The following is a 21446-nucleotide window of genomic DNA, read 5'->3' on the forward strand; positions in this document are numbered from 1 at the left end:
GAGGGCAACTCTAACCCCAAGCAGGGTTGCCTGAAAAACAAGTTGGCAGGCCCCTCCCCCAGAAGACAAGCTGGAAGAACAAGAGGATGACAACTTGAGAGTCTCCATAAAACTATGAGCTCCCAAATCAGGGGAAAATTGTATATTAAGCCCCTGGGGTTTCCTTACAGTTTGTGTATTTCTTAGATACAATTTTTTAATAAAATTCTTTTCCATGTTTCTTCTGTTTTTTTTACCTACTTATCATTTCAACATGATGTTTAATAAAACATATTGCATATAACTTTTTAACTTGTCCTTTTTTGAAATTATAATTATTTTAGTTTTAATATCCCTGTAACTTTGGGAAGTAGTGTTCTTTAGCAAAGAGAAAAAAGACACCTCCAGACTGCAAGTGAGGGGATGGAGAACCATTTTGCATGCCAACAGACTCCAAAGAAAGCTGTGGTACCAGTTCTTATATAAGACAAACTAAAATTTAAACCAAAGAATGTATTAACAGATCCAGATGAACACTATATCATTCTTAAAGGTCCTATCCAATGTGAAAATTTGACAATTGTAAATATTTTGCTCCTGGCATGGGAGCAGCCAACTATATAAACCAAATGTTAACCAAAATAAAGAATCATATCCACAGTAATACACCAATAGTAGAAGACTTTAACACTTCACTCTCAGCACTGGACAGATCATCTAAACAGGAGGTCAACAAAGAAATAAGAGCTTTGAACAACACATTGAACTGGATGGACTTTATACATATATACAGAACATTCCACCTTAAAAAAATGAATGCTCATTCTTCTTGAAGGGAACTTTCTCCAAAACATACCAATACTGGGTTACAAATCAGGTCTCAATTGATACCAAAAGAGATTATTCCCTGCATGGTATCAGACCACAATTCCTTGAAAGTGGTACTCAACCATAAGAAAAAAATTTGGAAGGAATTCAAATACTTGGAAGTTAAAGAACCTCCAGCCAATGATTGTTTGAATCAACTAGGAAATTAAAGAAGAACATAATCAATTCATTGAAACCAATAAGAATGGAAACATATAATTCCAAAACCTATGGGATACAGCAAAGTGGGTCCAAAAGGGGGAAATACATACCATCCAAGCCTCTCTCAAAAAATTAGAAAAATTCCAAATGTACAAGCTAATCCTACACCTGAAGGAGCTGGAGAAAGAATAGCAAACACAACGTACATCAAGCATAAGAAAAGAATTAATAAAGATTAGAGCAGAGATGAATGAAATAGGAACAAGAAAAACATTAGGACAGATCAATGAATCTAAAAGTTGGTTCTTTGAAAGAATTAGTAAGATCGATAAACCACTGGTCAGACTTATCTAAAAGAAAAGAGAAAAGACCCAAATTAATAAAATCATGAATGAAAGGGGAGAAATCATGACTAACACCAAAGATATAGAACAATTAATAGAAATTATTACCAGAAAATATATACCAACAAATTAAGCAATGTGGAAGAAATGGTTGCCTTCCTGGAAACTACAAACTACCTCTTAAACAGGAAGAAATAGACAATCTGAACAGACCCATAACCAACAAGGAAATTGAAGCAGTAATCAAAAACGTCCCCAAAAGCAAAACTATAGGGCCATTTCTTCTCAGGGGAATTCTACAAAGCATTTAAAGAAAAATATCCAATGGAAAAAAAGACAGTCTCTACAACAAATGATGCTCAGAATATTGGACAACTATATACAGAAGAATGAAACTAGACCATTCTCTTATACCACACACAAAGATAAACTCAAAATGGATGAAAGACCTCAAAGTGTGACAGGAATCCATCAAAATCCTAGAGAAGAACATAGGCAGTAACTTATTTGACATCAGCCACAACAATTTCTTTCAAGACATGTCTCTAAAAGGAAAAGAAAGGAAAGTGAAAATGAACTTTTGTGACTTTATCAAGACAAAAATCTTCTTCACAGAAAAGGAAACAGTCAACAAAATAAAGAAGCATCCCATGGAATGGGAGAAGATATTCACAAATGACACTATAGACAAAGGGCTAATATCCAATAGCTATAAAGAACTGCTCAAACTCAGCACCTAAAAAACAAATAATCCAGTCCAAAAAGGGGAAGAACACATTAACAGACACTTTTTCAAAAAAGACATATGGAAAAATGTTCATCCTCATTAGGCATCAGGGAAATTCGAATCAAAACCATATTGAGGAGGGGGACAAGATGGCAGGGTGGTAGGAAGAGGCGTCTTTTCAGCTGGTACCCCAAAGTGAGCTGATTACCTACCAAAGAACACCGATCACCCATGAAATCAGCCTGAGATCAAAATTATACACATCTGGATCTCTACAGGGGCAGAAGACACCAGTGAGCAGGTAAAGCAGAATGGGAATGGCGGACTGATATCAGAAGATAAACAAAAGGGGGAGGGAGCCACCAGTGGCGACCGGTGGGAAGGTAATACCCCAATACAAGTGAGAGTGCCCTGCGTCTGGTGACCAGCATTAACTTGGAGACTGGTTGAAAGCACTCCAAAAGAGCAAAGGATCGCGGGGGGAAATTGTGGGAATCGGGGCGGCTAGGGACAGGGGCTTAAGTCCCCAGTCCCAGACGGCCTCCCCGGCGCAGAGGCAGAGACAGTGTGGCGAAGAAACCAGCTCCTGGACCCTAAGCCGCCAGCGCGCCCCAGAGAGTGTGGGTTCCGGCTCCTGTGAGGGGATGGGACTGCGCGGGTCTGCAGAACGCGCGCTAGCCCTACCACAAAGCTTGAGATGCGCGTGCATGTCCCTCAAGCTCCCCTGGGTTACTGAGGCCCAGCGGCGCTCCGTGACCCGCGCCATTGTTTCAAAGCCTAAGCCACGCCTGCGCGAAACTCTTCCCCTGACAGAGGCGCACAAAAGCCCAGCCTGTGGCTTACGGACCCGCGCCCCGTTCTCAGTGACCCAGACGCACGCCCAACCCACAGCCGCCTCTGAAAAGAGGTGCGCCCAAGCCGGGCACGCCCAGCCCGGACCGGCGGCAAAATCTCAATGTGCGATCGCTGCTTGGAACCTCTCTGGTGGTCGGGAGCTCCCAGACAGCGGCCACTGCCTTGGCTTTGGGGATGAGCAAAAGATCCTGCACCCCTAGGGTCTGAAACTTGGAACCTGCGCTGCAGCGGCCAAGGGGGAATTTATTCAGCTTCTGCACCCAGACTGAGGCTTCTCTCTGAGACAGAGATCAGGGTGCGGTTTGATTTCTTCTAATACTACAAAAATCATCAAAGGCAGTCAAGGTGAGAGGGAAAAAAGTGAACAAGCAAAAAAACCGCCAAAGAACAAAAGCCTGAAAAAAACCAGTTTCCCCAGAGCCCACCCCCTTGAGGGGGGTGGAGGGACTCAACTCAGGAAACATCATTGACTGACAACCCAAGTGGCAGGCCCCTCCCTCAGAAAACAAACCAAGAAAGAAAAAAATAAAGGACTACAAGAGAACCACCACTACTTCATAGGAAAACTTGTATTATTTACTCGTTTCCACTATTCCGGTTCATATATATATATATATATATATATATATAATTACCTATGTGTAATATATATTACACATAGGTAATTTTTAACCTATTTACCATCACAGCGAGCTGTACAGTACATCAAATTCCATAATACCTTTCTAACCTGAACTTTTTGATACATACACCTATGTTTTCCTTTTGCATTTTTATTTTTTGAATTCCTTTTTTTTAATTTTAGTTTAGTTTAGTATATTCCTTTTTACTTTTATCCTCTAATATTCATATAGAGTTAACTTCAAAGTAATCCCCTTTCCCCAATCACTACTACCCCTATAGGTAAACCAATTTTTCATCCCCTTTATCTTAGGAAACTTGAGTCCTTTAACAAAGATATCAAGATACATCCAGGAAGAATCAAAACAACCTTCCTCGCACATATTGAGAATTTATAAGAACTCTCCCATCTTCTTCCACCAGTGTTTCTGTGTTTTTTGAGTTTGTCCTGATAGCATATAAATTTTACACTTGTGGTTCTTTTTGACGAGGTTCTTTCTTTATTTGCATATATATATATATATATTTTCTTTCTCTTGCCATATAATTGTATCAGTCTTTTTATCTCTTTTTGTTTGTCTACTTCATAAATCTTACCTTGGGGCCCATCCGGGCTGAACCTTCTCTTTCATCTTCCCTTTCTTTCCTGTCTCTCTCTCTCTCTCTTTTTTTTTTTCTTTTTCTTCTTTTCCTTTTTCTTTTCCTTTGTCTCTCATTTGGGTGGGGAATCCTGATTGCTCAGAAGTGTTCCAGGGTGCACCTTGACTGCACCAGAGTTGATACAACCAGCTACATCTGTTTAGTCTTCTCCCACCAAAATGACTAGGAGGAGGAATGCCCAACAGAAGAAAAATACAGAAGATGGACCTTCTGCAACAGAGCTAACGGCTATCAACATAGACAATATGTCGGAAAGAGAATTCAGGCTAACAATTATCCAGGCAATAGCTAGGTTGGAGAAAGCCATGGATGACCAAACAGAATTGATTAGGGCCGAACTGAAAACGACCAGACAGGATGTTCACAATGTTAGGGCGGAGCTTAAAGCTACCAGGGAGGAGGTCCACAATGCTCTCAATGAGTTCCAATCTAATCTAAACTCTCTCAAAGCTAGGGTAACTGAGACAGAAGATAGAATTAGTGATCTGGAAGACAAACAGATAGAGAGAAAGGATCAGGAAGAACCATGGAACAAACAGCTTAGATCCCACGAAAGCAGAATCAGGGAAATAAATGATGCCATGAAGCGTTCCAACGTCAGAATTATTGGAATTCCTGAAGGGGGGGAGAAAGAAAGAAGTCTAGAAGATATCGTGGAAAAAGTCCTTCATGAAAATTTTCCGAATCTTGCGAATGAAACCAACGTTCAAATACTAGAGGCTGAATGGTCTCCACCCAAGATTATACACTCCAAAAAAACATCACGACACCTGATAGTCAAATTGAGGAATTATAATTGTAGGTATAATCTCTTGAAAGCCGCCAGGGCAAAGAGGCTCCTTACTTACAGAGGGAAGCCCATCAGAATAACGTCAGACCTGTCCACAGAGACCTGGCAAGCCAGAAGAGGCTGGCAAGATATATTCAGGGCACTAAATGAGAAGAACATGCAGCCAAGAATACTTTATCCAGCAAGACTGACATTCAAAATGGATGGAGAGATAAAGAGTTTCCAAGACCGGCAAGGCTTAAAAGACTATGCAACCACCAAGCCGACACTGCAGGAAATATTAAGGGGGGTTCTATAAAAGAGGAAAAATCCCAAGAATAGCATTGAACAGAAATATAGAGACAGTCTACAGAAAGAAAGTCTTCAAAGGTAACTCGATGTCAATAAAAACGTATCAATCAATAATCACTCTCAATGTGAAAGGCCTAAATGCACCCATAAAACGGCACAGGGTTGCAGATTGGATAAAACGACAGGACCCATCCATATGCTGTCTACAAGTGACCCATTTTGAACTTAAAGATACACGCAGACTGAAAGTGAAGGGGTGGAGAAGCATCTTTCATGCCAATGGGACTCAAAAGAAGGCTGGGGTAGCGATTCTCATATCAGATAAATTAGACTTCAAACTAAAGACTGTAGTCAGAGATACAGAAGGACACTACATAATCCTTAAAGGGACTATCCTGCAAGATGATCTAACAATCATAAATATCTATGCTCCCAATATGGGAGCAGCCAATACTAAAGAAAACTGTTAATCAAGATAAAGTGTCATATTGATATGAATACACTAATCGTAGGAGAACTTAACACGCCTCTTTCAGAATTAGACAGATCATCGAAGCAGAAAATCAATAAAGAAACAAGAGCATTGAATGACACATTGGACCAGATGGACCTCATAGATATATACAGAACATTCCACCCTAAAACAATAGAATACTCATTCTTCTCAAGTGCACACGGAACCTTCTCCAGAATAGACCACATACTGGGTCACAAATCAGGACTCAACCGATACCAAAAGACTGAGATTTTTCCCTGCATATTCTCAGATCACAATGCTTTGAAACTGGAGCTCAATTACAAGGAAAGGTTCAGGAGGAACTCAAACACCTGGAAGCTAAAGACCACCTTGCTTAAGAATGCTTGGATCAACCAGGAGATCAAAGAAGAACTGAAACAATTCATGGAAACCAATGAGAATGAAGACACTTCGGTCCAAAACCTATGGGATACAGCAAAAGCGGTCCTAAGGGGAAAATATATAGCCATCCAAGCCTCGCTCAAAAAAATTGAAAAATCCAGAACACACCAGCTGTCTCTACAACTTAAAGAACAGGAGGATCAACAACAAATCAAATAAACTACACACCTAAGAAGGGAAATCATCAAGATTAGAGCTGAGATCAATGAGGGAGAAACCAGAGTTACAGTAGAACGTATCAATGAAACTAGAAGCTGGTTTTTTGAAAGAATCAATAAGATCGATAAGCCACTGGCTACACTAATCCAAAAGAAAAGAGAGAAATCCCAAATTCATAAAATTATGAATTAAAAGGGAGAGATCACAACTATCACCCAGGAAGTAGAAACAATCATCAGAAGTTATTACGAACAGTTATATGCCAATAAGCTTAGCAACCTAGATGAAATGGATGCATTCCTGGAAAAATATAAACTACCAAAATTGAACCAGGAAGAAATCGACAACCTGAATAGACCGATATCTAATAACGAGATTGAATCAGTGATTAACAACCTCCCAAAAAACAAGAGTCCTGGACCTGACGAATTCCCTGGGGAATTCTACCATACATTCATAGAAGAAATAACACCTATTCTCCGGAAGCTGTTTCAAAATATTGAAGCAGAAGGAAAACTTCCAGACTCTTTCTATGAAGCCAGCATTACCCTGATCCCCAAACCAGGCAAGGACCCTACCAAAAAGGAGAATTTCAGACCAATATCACTGATGAATATGGATGCTAAGATTCTCAACAAGATCCTAGCCAACAGGATCCAACAGCACATTAAAAAGATTATTCACCATGATCAGGTGGGATTCATTCCTGGGCTACAAGGATGGTTCAACATTCGCAAATCAATCAATGTGATACAACAAATTAATATGAGAAGAGAGAAGAACCACATGATCCTCTCAATTGATGCAGAAAAAGCATTTGACAAAATCCAACATCCGTTCCTGATTAAAACGCTTCAAAGTATAGGGATAGAAGGAACATTCCTGAACCTCATCAAATCTATCTATGAAAGACCCACAGCAAATATCATCCTCAATGGGAAAAAGCTTGCAGCCTTCCCATTGATCAGGAACAAGACAAGGATGCCCACTTTCACCACTCTTGTTCAACATAGTATTAGAAGTCCTAGCAACAGCAATCAGACAACAGAGAGAAATAAAAGGTATCCAAATTGGTAATGAAGAAGTCAAACTCTCTCTCTTCGCAGATGACATGATTCTTTATATGGAAAACCCAAAAGACTCCACCCCCAAACTACTAGAACTCATACAGCAATTCAGTAACGTGGCAGGATACAAAGTCAATTTGCAGAAATCAGTGGCTTTCTTATACACTAACAATGAAAATACAGAAAGGGAAATTAGAGAATCTATTCCATTTACTATAGCACCAAGAACCATAAGATACCTGGGAATAAACCTAACTAAAGAGGTAAAGGATCTGTCCTTGAGGAACTACAGAACACTCATGAAAGAAATTGAAGAAGACACAAATAGATGGAAGACAATTCCATGCTCTTGGATCGGAAGAATAAACATTGTTAAAATGTCTATACTGCCTAGAGCAATCTATACTTTTAATGCCATTCCGATCAAAATTCCACCGACATTCTTCAAAGAGCTGGAGCAAATAATCCTAAAATTTGTATGGAATCAAAAGAGACCCCGAATTGCTAAGGAAATGTTGAAAAACAAAAATAATGCTGGCGGCATCATCTTACCTGATTTCAAGCTTTATTACAAAGCTGTGATCACCAAGACAGCATGGTACTGGCATAAAAACAGACACATAGACCAGTGGAACAGAGTAGAGAGCCCAGATATGGACCCTCAAATCTATGGTCAATTAATCTTTGACAAAACAGGAAAAAATATACAGTGGAAAAAAGACAGTCTCTTCAATAAATGGTGCTGGGAAAACTGGACAGCTATATGTAGAAGAATGAAACTCGACCATTCTCTTACACCGTACACAAAGAGCAACTCAAAATGGATAAAAGACCTCAACGTGAGACAGGAATTCATCAGAATCTTAGAGGAGAACATAGGCAGTAATCTCTTTGATATCAGCCACAGCAACTTCTTTCAAGATACGTCTCCAAAGGCAAAGGAAACAAAAGCGAAAATAAACTTCTGGGACTTCATCAAAATCAAAAGCTTCTGCACAGCAAAGGAAACAGTCAAAAAAAACAAAGAGGCAACCCACGGAATGGGAGAAGATATTTGCAAATGACAGTACCGACAAAAGGTTGATATCCAGGATCTATAATGAACTCCTCAAACTCAACCCACACGAAACAGGCAAACACATCAAAAAATGGGCAGAAGATATGAACAGACACTTCTCCAATCAAGACATACAAATGGCTATCAGACACATGAAAAAATGTTCATCATCATTAGCACTCAGGGAGATTCAAATTAAAACCACATTGAGATATGACCTTACACCAGTTAGAATGGCCAAAATTAACAAAACAGGAAACAAAATGTGTTGGAGAGTATGTAGAGAAAGGGGAACACTCTTACACTGTTGGTGGGAATGCAGGTTGGTGCAGCCTCTTTGGAGAACAGTGTGGAGATTCCTCAAGAAATTAAAAATAGAGCTTCCCTATGACCCTGCAATTGCACTCCTGGGTATTTACCTCAAAGAAACAGATGTCGTGAAAAGAAGGGCCATCTATACTCCAATGTTTATAGCAGCAATGGCCACTGTCGCCAAACTATGGAAAGAACCAAGATGCCCTTCATCAGACGAATGGATAAGTAAGATGTGGTCAATATACACTATGGAGTATTATGCCTCCATCAGAAAGGATTAATACCCAACTTCTGTAGCAACATGGACGGGACTGGAAGAGATTATGCTGAGTGAAATAAGTCAAGCAGAGAGAGTCAATTATCATATGGTTTCACTTATTTGTGGAGCATAACAAAAAGCATGGAGGACAAGGGGCGTTAGAGAGGAGAAGGGAATTTGGATAAATTGGAATGGGAGGTGAACCATGAGAGACTATGGACTCTGAAAAACAATCTGAGTGGTTTGAAGTTGCAGGGGGTGGGAGGTTGGGGTACCAGGTGGTGGGTATTATAGAGGGCACGGCTTGCATGGAGCACTGGGTGTGGTGAAAAAATAATGAATACTGTTTCTCTGAACATAAATAAATTGAAAAAAAAATAGAACAATATTGTGTTTTTTGAACAATAATATATATATTTTTTGAACAATAGTATATTTTTAATTAAGCCAACTTAACTTCACTTGCAAACAAACCTCTACTACTTTATAATTTGATCCTCCTATACTTATATTATTATTATTAATTACATTAGCATAAATTTATACTTATTTTTATGCATTTGTCTTTTAAATCTTTTAGATGATAAAAATGTAATATATAAACCCAAATTACAAATTAATGGATTTTTTCCACTTTTACCAGAGATCTTTTCATCTTTACATGGCCATGAGAATCTAGAATCCTTTTTATTATTTTTTAAGATTTTATTTATTTATTTGGCAGAGAGAGAGATCACAAGTAGGCAGAGAGGTAGGCAGAGAGACAGGGGGAAGCAGGCTCCCTGTCAAGCAGAGAGCCCGATGTGGGGCTTGATCCCAGGTCCCTGAGATTATGGACCCAGCCAAAGGCAGAGGCTTAACCCACTGAGCCACCCAGATGCCCCTAGAATCCTTTGATTTCAATCCAGTGGATTACTTTTAGAATTTCTTTTTCTTATTGATTTTTTAAAATTTTTATTAATATATAATGTATTATTCACTTCAGGAATACAGGTCTGTAAATCATCAGTCTTACACAATTCACAGCACTCACCATAACACATATACACCCCAATGTGCATAATCCAGGCACCTTATCCCTTTCCCCAGCCCCCGGCAACCCTCAGTTTGCTTTGTGAGATTAAGAGTCTCTTATGGTTTGTCTCTCTCCCTGGTCCCATTTTGTTTCATTTTTCCCACACTACCCCTCCCACAACCCCCCACCCTGCCTCTGAAATTCCTCTCAGAGTGATCATATGATAATTGCCTTTCTCTGATTGTCTTACTTCACTCAGCATAATTCCCTCTAGTTCCACCCACATCATTGCAAATGTCAAGATTTTGTTTATTTTGATGACTGCATAGTATCCCCCTGTGTGTGTGTGTGTGTGTGTGTGTGTGTGTATCACATCTACTTTATCCATTCTTCTGTTGATTGACATCTAGGTTCTTTCTACAGTTTGTCTATTTTGGACATTGGTGCTATAAACATCTGGGCGCACGTGCCCCTTAGGATCACTACATTTGTATCTTTAGGGTAAATACCCAGTAGCGTGATTGCTGGGTCATAGTGTAGCTCTATTTTCAACTCCATACGGTTTTCCAGAGTGGCTACATCAGCTTGCATTCCCACCAAGAGTGTAGGAGGGTTCCCCTTTCTCCACATCCTTGACAACATCTGTCATTTCCTGACTCGTTAATTTTAGCAATTCTGCCTGGTGGGAGGTTGTATCTCACTGTGGTTTTGATTTGCATTTCTCTGATACCGAGTGATGTTGAGCACGTTTTCATGTGTTCATTGGACATTTGGAAGTCTTCTTAGCAGAAATGCCTGTTCATATCTTCTGCCCATTTCCTGATGGGATTATTTGTTCTTTGGGTGTTGAGTTTGGTAAGTTCTTTATAGATTTTAATACTAGCCCTTTACCTCATATGTCATTTCCATTCTGTCAATTGTCTTTTGGTATCGTTGACTGTTTCCATTGCTGTTCCAAAGATTTTGATCTTGATGAAGTCCCAATAGTTCATTTTTCTTCTTGCTTCCCTTGCCTTTGTTACTGTTTCTAGGAAGAAGTGGCTGCAGCTGAGGTCTAAGAGGTTACTACCTGTGTTCTTCTCAAGGATTTTGATGGATTCCTATAACACATTGAGGTCTTTCTCCATTTTGAGTCTAGTCTTGTGTGTGGTATAAGGAAATGGTCCAGTTTTATTCTTCTGCATGAGGCTGTCCAATTTCCCAACACCATTTGTTGAAGAGACTGTCTTTTGTCCATGGGATATTCTTTCCTGCTTTGTTGAAGATTAGTTGGCCATAGAGTTGAGGGACCATTTCTGGGCTTTCTATTCTCTTCGAATGATCTATGTGTTTGTTTTTGTGCCAGTACCGTATTGTCTTGATGATTACAGCTTTGTAATAGAACTAGAAGTCTGGAATTGTGATGCTGCCAACTTTCATTTTCTTTTTCAACATTCCTCTGGCTATTTGGGGTCTTGTCTATTTCCATACACATTTGAGGATTATTTGTTACATTTCTTTGAAAAGAGTTGATAGTATTTTGATAGGGATTGAATTAAATGTGCAGTTTGCTTTAGGTAGTATAGAAATTTTCAGAATATATGTTCTTCTAACCCATTTCTTTGTGTCTTCCTCAATTGCTTTCATGAGTACTTTATAGTTTTCTTTCCCTCTTTAGTTAGGTTTATTATTAGGTATCTTATTGTCTTGGGTGCAACTATAAATGGGATAGACTCTTTAATTTCTCTTTCTTCTGTCCTATTGTCTATAAAAATCCAAATGGTATCTGTGCATTGATTTTATATCCTGACACTTGTTGAACCTGTCACATTGTCTCCCTCCAACCTCCAATCTTCCAATTGTCAGATGGATTTCCTGAGTCTTCCTAGTGATCTGACATCAATACAGCTGTGCTGAAGGACAAGGAAAGCCCTAGTTCCCCTTAATTCTCTACCATCTTAACTTCACCATCAAAGCAATCATAAAACCTTTCCAAGATCTATAAAGAACGTGTCAAACTCAACACCTAAAAAAAAATAAACCAGTCGATAAATGGGCAGAAGACATGAACAGACACTTATCCAAAGAAGACACAAAAATTGCCAACAGACACATGAAAAAATGCTCCATGCCACTTGGCATAAAAAAATACAAATAAAAAATATAGTGAGTACTGGTAATAACCCCCAACTGCTGCATGCAAGTGTTGAATTGCTACACTGTATACTTGAAACTACTATTACACTTTACATTAACTGAGTGGAATTAAAATAAAATCTTAAAAATATAAAAAAATATAATGAGATATCACCTTACACCTGTTAGAATTATGGAAATTTACAAGACAGGGAACAGCAAATGTTGGTGAGGATGTGGAAAAAGGGGAACCCTTTTACACTGTTGGTGGGGATGTAAGCTGATATAGCCAGTCTGGAAAACATTATGAAGGTTTCTCAAGAAGTTAAAAATAGAGTGATCCTATGACCCAGTAATTTCACTATGGGGTATTTACCACCAAGATACAGAAGAAGTGAAAAGAAGGGTCACCTGTGCTCGAATGTTCATAGCAGCAATGTTCACAATAGCAAACTTTGGAAGGAACCAAGATGTCCTTCAGTGGATGAATGGATAAAGAATATATGGTTCATATACACAATGGACTATTACTCAGCTATCTGAAAGGATGAATACCTGCCATTTACAACAACATGGAGAGTATTATTCTAAGTGAAATAAGACAATCAGAGGAAGACAATTATCAAATGGTTTCACTCATATGTGGAATGTAATAAATAGTGCAGAGGATCATAGTAGAATGGAGGGAAAACTGAATGGGAAGAAAACAGAAAGGGAGACAAACCATAAAAGACTCTTGATTTGGGGAAACAAACTGACAGTTGTGGAAAGTGAGGTAGGTGGAGGAATGTGGTCTGGGTGATGGTCATTAAGGAAGACACGTGAAGTGATGAGCACTGGGTGTTATATGCAACTAATGAGTTATTGAACACGACATAAAAAACAAATGATATACTTATGTTTGCTAATTTATTTTAATAAAAAATAAATACATTTGCCTTCTATATAGAAAAAAATAAAGAAAATAAAACAATTTTTAATGGTGGCTGGGTGGCTCAATCGGATAAATGTCTGGGTCTTTATTTTGGATCAAATCATAATATCAGGGTTGTGGAAACAAAACCCACATTGGACTCCATGATAGACATGAAGCCTGTTTGATATTCCCTCTCTCTTCTCCCACTGCACCTCTCTTGCTCTCTCTCCCTCTCCCTCTATTAAAAATAAATAAATAAATAAATAAATAATAAATAAATAAGAGGGAGGAGAGGCAAGATGACGGAGGAGTAAGAGACTATTTCAACTGGTCCATGAATTGAGCTAGATACCTACCAGCACACTCTGAACACCCATGAAATCAGCCAGAGATGTAAGATTACACACTTCTGGATCTCTATGAAGGCAGAGGAAGACAGATGAATTGAGAGTGTGTGGACAGATATCGGACAGTATATAGAAGGAGGAGGGAGCCACCAGAAGTAAATCATTAGAAAGTAATACCCCAATGTGAAAGTGCCCTGTACTTAGGGACCAGAAATAGCTTAAAGAGTGGTGGCTGCAAGATGGGAGGAGATTGATAACAGCACTCAAACAGAACAAAGGGACTTAAGGGACAATTGGTGGGACTGGGCAGCTGCAGCCGTGGACCAAAGCCCACAGTCCCAGGATGGCCACAGCTGGCATGTGCCCACAGCCAGTGCCCAGCCACATCTGAGCAGGCACACTGCAGTCTCCAGTTGGTTGTCCCTGGGGATGACAGCTTTTGCAGCCACCACAGTCACCTCTGCTGCCTCCACTGCTGCTGGCACTGAAAGTGGCTGGCATGGACTTGAGTCAGTTGTCCCGGGAATGACAGCAGCTGGAACCAGGCTCTCTTGGACCAGAATTGCTCATGGTTTGGTGGATGAGGGGTACAGAGACAAACAGGGGTCTCGGGTAACAACTGAGACCATGGATGGGGGTGTGCACCACCTGTAGGAGACTGCAGTGTTCCACAGAGATAGTAGAGAAGGGCAGTCTGTGTGTTCTGGACTATTCAGAGCGGAGCAGACTGTGACTTCTCTCTGAGCAGAGGTCTGGGTGCAGACAGTTTACTTTGCTCTGACCCTCTGAAAAGGTGCAAAAAGTCACCAGAGGACAAACACCTCCAGAGAACAAAAGCCCCAAAACCCGGTTTCCATTGAGCCCAGGCCCTTGATAGTGGGCAGAGCAATTCCACCCAAGCAGTACTGACTGAAAAACCATGCAGGAGGACCCTCCCCCAGAAAATAAGTCAGAAAAAAACAAGAGTATGACAATGACAGGGTCCCCATACAACTGGAAAACACCAATACCAGGGGAAAAAAATATACTGAGCTCCAGTATTGCCTCACAGTCTTTATATTTCTTAGAAACAACATGTTTCTCTTTTTAAAATTCATTTTCATAATTCTTGGTCTTTTATTTTTCCCTATTTACTATTTCAACTAGATGCATAATACAATATATTCCAGAGTAAATTTTTTAACTTGAACGTTTTTCATACATATACTTATTTTCCTTCTTTTAAATATATAGATATAGGATTCAATGTAGTCCTTTTTTCACTATTCAATACTATATCTCCATATATCCTTGTTCTAATTTCCCTGTATTGCTGGAAAGTTGAATCCTTTAACAAAGATAATAAGACACACCCAGGAATAAATGAAATACCCTTCCTCACCCAAATTGAGGGATTATAGCACTTCCTCTTACCCCCTCCTGTGTATTAGTTTTCCTTTTCTTTTGTCAATCCTTCTCTCTCTCTCTCTCTCTCTCTCTCTCTTTCTTGTTGGCACTGTATAAATCTTATTCTTGGGGTTCATTTTAGATAGTTTTTTCTTTCTTTTTTTTCTATTCTTTTGTTGGGCTTTTTGTTTGTTCACTCTTGTTTTTCTACTTTATAAATCTTACACTTGGGGCTCATTTTGGCTGTTTCTTTTTTCTTTCATTTGAGGGTGCCTTCTGATTGCTCCAAAACTTGCCAGGGTATAAATTGTCTGGATCGTGGTTATATATTCAGCTATATATCCACACAACTACCTCTTGCCAGAAGTACTAGGAGGAGGAACCCCCAAGAAAGGAAAAATTCAGAGACTGTGTCCTCTGTCACATAATTAATGGATGTGGACATAACCATGATGTAAGAAATAGAGTTCAGGGTAACTATTATGCAGAAAATAGCTAGGTTGGAGAAAACCATTAGTGACAACAAAGATTCTCTAAGGGCAGAAGTGAGAGATGATATGGCAGAACTTAAAAATGCTATCAATTAAATTAAAGATAATCTAATATAAATACTCTAACAGCTAGGGTTAATGAGGCAGAAGATCGAATTAATGATCTAGAAGACAAAATGATATAAAAGAAGGATCAGAAGGAGGCATGAAACAAACAGCTTAGAAACCATGAAAACAGAGTTAAAGAAAAAAATGGTGCCATAAAACATTCCAATGTCAGAATTATTGGGAACACTGACAGGGTGAAGAGAAAGAGGACTAGAAGATATAGTTGAGCAAATCCTAGATGAGAATTTCCCTAATCTAGGGAATAAGACAAGTATTCATATCCTACAGCAGAGAGGAAACCTCCCACCCCAAGATCAACAAGGGCAGAAAGACCATCGAACATGTGACAGTGAAATTCAGGAATAGTAAATTGAGAGAAATTGTCTTAAGGGAAGTTAGGGGTAAGTGATTCCTTATGTACAGAGGGAGGAATATCAGAATAATGTCATGCCTGGCAAGTCCTACCAGAAAAATGGCAAGCCAGAAAGGGCTGACAAGACATATATAGGGCACAAAATTAGAAGATCATGCAGGAATAATACTTTATTCAGCAAGGCTGACATTCAGAATGGATGGAGAGATAAAAAGCTTCCAAGAATGGCAAAGATTAAAAGAATATGTGACCTTATGGTTCTTTGTGCTGTAGTAAATGGAATCGATTCTCTAATTTCCCTTTCTGTATTTTCATTGTTAGTGTATAAGAAAGCCACTGATTTCTGCACATTGACTTTGTATCCTGCCACGTTGCTGAATTGTTGTATGAGTTCTAGTAGTTTGGGGGTGGAGTCTTTTGGGTTTTCCATATAAAGAATCATGTCATCTGCAAAGAGAGAGAGTTTGACTTCTTCATTACCAATTTGGATACCTTTTATTTCTCTTTGTTGTCTGATTGCTGTTGCTAGGACTTCTAATACTATGTTGAACAAGAGTGGTGAGAGTGGGCATCCCTGTCGTGTCCCTGATCTCAACGGGAAGGCTGCAAGCTTTTGCCCATTGAGGACGATAGCTGCTGTGGGTCTTTTATAGATAGATTTCATGAAGTTCAGGAACGTTCCCTCTATCCTTATACTTCGAAGCATTTTTTATCAGGAACGGATGCTGGATTTTGTCAAATGCTTTTTCTGCATCAATTGAGAGAACCATGTGGTTCTTCTCTCTTCTCTTATTAATTTGTTCTATCACATTGATTGATTTGCGAATGTTGAACCATCCTTGTAGCCCAGGGATGAATCCTACCTGGTCATGGTGGATAATCTTTTTAATGGATCCTGTTTTCTAGGATTTTGTTGAGAATCTTAGCATCCATATTCATCAGGGATATAGCTCTGAAATTCTCCTCTTTGGTAGGGTCTTAGCCTGGTTTGGGGATCAGGGTAATGCTGGCTTCATAGAAATAGTCAGGAAGTTTTCCTTCTGCTTCAATGTTTTTGAAACAACTTCAGGAGAATAGGTGTTATTTCTTCTTTGAAAGTTTGGTAGAATTCCCCAGGGAATCCATCAGGTCCTGGACTCTTGTTTTTTGGGAGGTTTTTGATCACCGCTTCAATCTCGTTACTAGATATTGGTCTATTCAGGTTGTCACTTTCCTCCTGGTTCAATTTTGGGAGTTTATAGTTTTCCAGGAATGCATCCATTTCATCTAGGTTGCTTAGCTTACTAACCAAAAGAGGTAAAGGATCTGTACTCGAGGAACTACAGAACACTCATGAAAGAAATTGAAGAAGACACAAAAAAGATGGAAGACCATTCCATGATCTTGGATCAGAAGAATAAACATTGTTAAAATGCCTATACTGCCTAGAGCAGTCTATACTTTTAATGCTATTCCGATCAAACTTCCACCGGTATTCTTCAAAGAGCTGGAGCAAATAATCCTAAAACTTGTATGGAATCAGAAGAGATCCCGAATCGCTAAGGAAATGTTGAAAAACAAAAATAAAATGGGGGGCATCGCGTTACCTGCTTTCAAGCTTTACTACAAAGCTGTGATCACCAAGACAACATGGTACTCTCATAAAAACAGACAAATAGACCAGTGGAACAGAGTAGAGAGCTCAGATATAGACCCTCAACTCTATGGTCAAATAATCTATCACAAAGCAGGAAAAAATATCCACTGGAAAAAAGACAGTCTCTTCAATAAATGGTGCTGGGAAAACTGGACAGCTATATGTAGAAGTAAAAGTCAACCATTCTCTTACACCATACACAAAGATAAACTCAAAATGGTTAAAAGACCTCAATGTGAGACAAGAATCCATCAGAATCCTAAAGGAGAACATAGGCAGTAATCTTTTCGATATCAGCCACAGCAACTTCTTTCAAGATATGTCTCCAAAGGCAAAGGAAACAAAAGCGAAGATGAACTTTTGGGACTTCATCAAAATCAAAAGCTCCTGCACAGCCTAGGAAACAGTCAAGAAAACAAAGAGGCAACCCACGGAATGGGAGAAGATATTTGCAAATGACAGTACAGACAAAAGGTTGATATCCAGGATCTATAATGAACTCTTCAAACTCAACACACACAAAACAGACAATCATATAAAAAATGGGCAGAAAATATGAACAGACACTTTTCCAATAAACACATACAAATGGCTATCAGACACATGAAAAAATATTCATCATCACTAGCCATCAGGGAGTTTCAAATTAAAACCACATTGAGATATCACCTTACACCAGTTAGAATGGCCAAAATTAGCAAGACAGGAAACAACATGTGTTGGAGGGGATGTGGAGAAAGGGGAACCCTCTTCCACTATTGGTGGGAATGCAAGTTGGTGCAGCCTCTTTGGAGAACAGTGTGGAGATTCCTCAAGCAATTAAAAATAGAACTTCCCTATGACTCTGCCATTGCACTCCTGGGTATTTACCCCAAAGATACAGATGTCATGAAAAGAAGGGCCATCTGTACCTCAATGTTTATAGCAGCAATGGCCACAGTCGCCAAACTATGGAAAGAACCAAGATTCCCTTCAACGGATGAATGGATAAGGAAGATGTGGTCCATATACACTATGGAGTATTATGCCTCCATCAGAAAGGATGAATACCCAACTTTTGTAGCAACATGGACGGGACTGGAAAAGATTATGCTGAGTGAAATCAGTCAAGCAGACAGAGTCAATTACCATATGGTTTCACTTATTTGTGGAACATAACAAATAGCATGGAGGACATGGGTAGATAAAGAGGAGAAGGGAATTGGGGTAAATTGGAAGGGGAGGTGAACCATGAGAGACTATGGACTCTGAAAAACAATCTGAGGGTTTTGAAGGGGCGGGAGGTGGGAGGTTAGGGTACAGATGGTGGGTATTATAGGGGGCATGGATTGCATGGAGCACTGGGTGTCGTGCAAAAATAATGAATACTGTTATTCTGAAAATAAAAATAAATTAAAAAAAAAAACATGTGACCACCAAGCTGGTACTACCAGAAAAATTAAGGAGGGGGGGATTCCTATAAAAGAAGAAAGATCCAAAGAGTGATATGCATCAGAAATTTATAGAGATAAACTATAGAATCAAGGTCCTCATGGGCAACACGATGACAATAAACATATATCTTTCATTAATCACTCTCAGAATGAATAGCCTAAATGGTCCCATAAAATGGCACAAAGTAGCAGATTGGATAAAAAGACAGGACCCATTTTTATGCTGTCTACAAGAGAATCATTTTGAACCCAAGGATACATCCAGATCGAAAGTGAAGGGGACGGAGAACCATCCTTCATGCCAATGGATTGCAAAAGTAAGCTGGGTAGTGATTTTCATATTAGACAAATTACATTTTAAATCAAAGACTGTAGTCAGAGATACAGAAGGACACTACAGCATTCTTAAAGGGTCTATCCAACAAGAATATCTAGAAATTGTAAATATCTCTGTCCCCAGTGGGCACAGCCAACCACACAAGCCAACTGTTAATCAAAATAAAGAGTCATTGATATGAATACATTAATTGTAGGGGATATTAATATGCCACTTTCATTTATAGGCATATCATCCAAGCAGAAAATCAATAAAGAAACAAGAGCTTTGAATTACCCTTTGGACCAGATGGACCTCATAGATATATACTGAACATTCCACACTAAAACAATAGAATACTCATTCTCCTCAAGCACATATGGAATCTTCTCCAGGATAGACCACATACTGGGACACAAATCAGGGCACAACCTATATGGAAAGACTGAGATTATTGCCTGCATATTCTCAGACCACAATGCTTTGAACCTGGAACTCAACCACAGAAAAAGTTTGGAAGGAATTCAAACATTTGGAAGCTAAAGACGGCCCTACTTAAAAATGTCTGGATTAAGCAGGAAATCAAAGAAGAGCTTAAACAATTTATGGAAACTAGTGAGAATAAAGACACATCCGTCCAAAACCTATGGGATATGGCAAAGTTGGTCCTATGGGATATGGCAAAGGTGGTCCTAAGCAGGAAATACATAGACATCCAAGCCTCACTCAAAAAAAAAAATTGAAAAATCCCAAATATGCTAGTTCTCTTTACACTGAAAAGAACTGAAAAGTCAATAACATGATAAGCCAACCCCATGCACAACAAGCGAAAAAATCAAGTTTAGAGCAGAGATCAATGATTTATAAACTAGAGATATAGTAGAACGTGTCAACGAAATGAGAAGCTCATTCTTTGAAAGGATCAGTAAGATTAAAAAAAAGCAAAAAACAAAAAAACAAAACAAAACAAAAAAAAAAAAAACACTGGCCAACTAATCCAATAGAAAAGAGAGAGGACCCAAATTATTAAAAGTATGAAATAGAAAGGAGAGCTCATGACTAAGACTAAGAAAATAAGAACAATTATCAGAAATTATTATGGACTCTAAAAAACAATCTGAGGGTTTTGAAGGGGCGGGGCGTGGGAAGTCTGGGTACCAGGTGGTGAGTATTATAGAGTATAGTACATGGAGCACTGGGTGTGGTGAAAAAATAATGAATACTGTTTTTCTGAAAATAAATAGATTAATTAAAAAAACAAATTATTATCAACAGTTACATGCCAATAAGTTAAGAAGCCTAGGGGGAAAAAAAAAGATGCATTCCTGGAAACCTGTGAACTTCCAAGACTGAAACAGGAAGAAATTGACAACCTGAATAGATCAATATCTGTAACAAGATTGAAGCAGTGATCAAAAACTTCCCAAGAAACAAGAGTCCAGGACCTGACAGATTCCCTGAGGAATTCAATCATGCACTCAAACAAGAGATAACACCTATTCTTCTAAAGCTGTTTAAGAAATAGAAACATAAACGAAACTTCCAGACGTTTTCTATGAAACCAGCATTATGTTGATCCCCCAAGCAGGCTATGACCCCATCAAAAAGGAGAATTTCAGACCAATACTCCTGATGAAAATGGATGCCAATATTCTCAACAAGATCCTAGCTAGTAGCATCCAACAGTACATTAAAAAGATTATCCACCATGACCAGGTAGGATTTATCCCTGGGATGCAAGGCTGATTCAACACTCACAAGTCAATCAGTGTGATAGAATGAATCATTAAATGAAGAGAGAAGAACCCCATGATCCTCTCAATTGATGAAGAAAAGGCATTCGACAAAATACAACATCCATTCCTGATTAAAATACTTCAAAGTATAAGGATGGAGGGAAGATTGCTCAACTTTATAAAATCTATCTATGAAAAACCCACAGTAAATATCATTGTCAATGGGGGAAAGCTGACAGTCTTCCCTTTGAGATCACAAATCTACACTTTCAACATCATCCCAATCAAAATACCACTGGTATTTTTTAAAGTGCCAGTATAAACAATCCTACAATTTGTATGGAACCAGAAAAAAACCCAAATTGCCAAGGAAATGCTGAAAAAGAAAAACAAAGCTAAAGGCATCACGTTGCATGATTTCAAGCTTTAGTACAATGCTGTGATCACCATGACAATGTGGTACTGGCACAGAAACAGCCACATAGACCAATGGAACAGAGCA

This window comes from Neovison vison, chromosome X (assembly GCF_020171115.1).
Source record: "Neovison vison isolate M4711 chromosome X, ASM_NN_V1, whole genome shotgun sequence".
Taxonomy (NCBI): domain Eukaryota; kingdom Metazoa; phylum Chordata; class Mammalia; order Carnivora; family Mustelidae; genus Neogale; species Neogale vison.